General features: G+C 38.1%; 1 protein-coding gene across 1 annotated transcript in view; it reads left to right on the forward strand.

Moving 5' to 3' along the window:
• The first annotated feature begins 490 nt into the window (after positions 1–490).
• LOC138972553 (adhesion G protein-coupled receptor E5-like) overlaps positions 491–1,488 on the forward strand; it is a 31,314-nt gene continuing 30,316 nt past the window's right edge. The window contains exon 1 of the mRNA XM_070345202.1: positions 491–613. The gene's annotated coding sequence lies outside the window, so the exon portion shown is untranslated. The remainder of the gene's footprint in view (positions 614–1,488) is intronic.

Here is a 1,488-nt window from a genome sequence, read left to right on the forward strand (position 1 = left end):
ACTGCACGGTCGTTGTCGTCTCCCAGATCTATGTCAGCAGCAAAAAGCCAGTGATGGCATACGTTTCCATAGCAACAAAATAAAGCTCCGCCAATGCAGCAAGAACGGAATCAGACAGAAACATCCATAAGCAGAACATAATCCGATTGCCATTCTTCATAATTAGGATCCTGAGTCACGCAGATAGACCGCCTTTGAACAGAACGTCATCAGTTTCTGCGCACAACTGACCAATCATTCACAGAGCCCGGACAAGCTGCTTCCGCCGTGATATAAGGTAGGCGCAGTGTATATAGACAAATCGTTATATTTCGCGCTTAACTCATTATTCACAGACTGGTTTTGTCAGGATTGAAGTTCAGCGCAGTTTGTAACCGAAAATTATTGTACTTCTAGCTTTAACTTATTATTTTTGAACTGGACGGGACTAGTTTCTTCTGATTGTGACGGTATAAAAGAGAGCAGGCCGAGTTTTGTTTTCTTGTGGATGTGTGAATACGTGAAGGAAATCAGAAATCAGAGAAAAATACAACAAAGTCAGATAGCTACTAGTTGCTAGGTGCGTGGTGACTCCAGTGATTTTAGATATTGTTTGGACAAAAATCATACACTGGTAAGTTGACCTAACTTTGATATGAACTTGTTTCAGTGGAATAATGAGGTCCTTTTATAATGTAATATTTTTGGTGGCGTGTTGGCAGACCAGCTTTTTATATTTAGTCAAGTTTTGACTAAATATTTTAACATCGAGGGGGAATCGAAACGAGGGTCGTGGTGTATGTGTGTGTGTATGTGTGTGTGTGTGTGTGTGTGTGTGCGTGCGTGTAGAGCGATTCAGACCAAACTACTGGACCGATCTTTATGAAATTTGACATGAGAGTTCCTGGGATTGATATCCCCATACGTTTTTTTCATTTTTGTGATAAATGTCTTTGATGACGTCATATCCGGCTTTTCGTGAAAGTTGAGGCGGCACTGTCACGCCCTCATTTTTCAACCAAATTGGTTGAAATTTTGGTCAAGTAATCTTCGACAAAGCCCGGGGTTCGGTATTGCATTTCAGCTTGGTGGCTTAAAAATTAACTAATGACTTTGGTCATTAAAAATCTGAAAATTGTAAAAAAAAATAAAAATTTATAAAACGATCCAAATTTACGTTTATCTTATTCTCCATCATTTGCTGATTCCAAAAACATATAAATATGTTATATTCGGATTAAAAACAAGCTCTGAAAATTAAATAAATAAAAATTATTATCAAAATTAAATTGTCCAAATCAATTTAAAAACACTTTCATCTTATTCCTTGTCGGTTCCTGATTCCAAAAACATATAGATATGATATGTTTGGATTAAAAACACGCTCAGAAAGTTAAAACAAAGAGAGGTACAGAAAAGCGTGCTATCCTTCTTAGCGCAACTACTACCCCGCTCTTCTTGTCAATTTCACTGCCTTTGCCATGAGCGGTGGACTGACGATGCTACGAG

This window comes from Littorina saxatilis, linkage group LG8 (assembly GCF_037325665.1).
Source record: "Littorina saxatilis isolate snail1 linkage group LG8, US_GU_Lsax_2.0, whole genome shotgun sequence".
NCBI lineage: Eukaryota > Metazoa > Mollusca > Gastropoda > Littorinimorpha > Littorinidae > Littorina > Littorina saxatilis.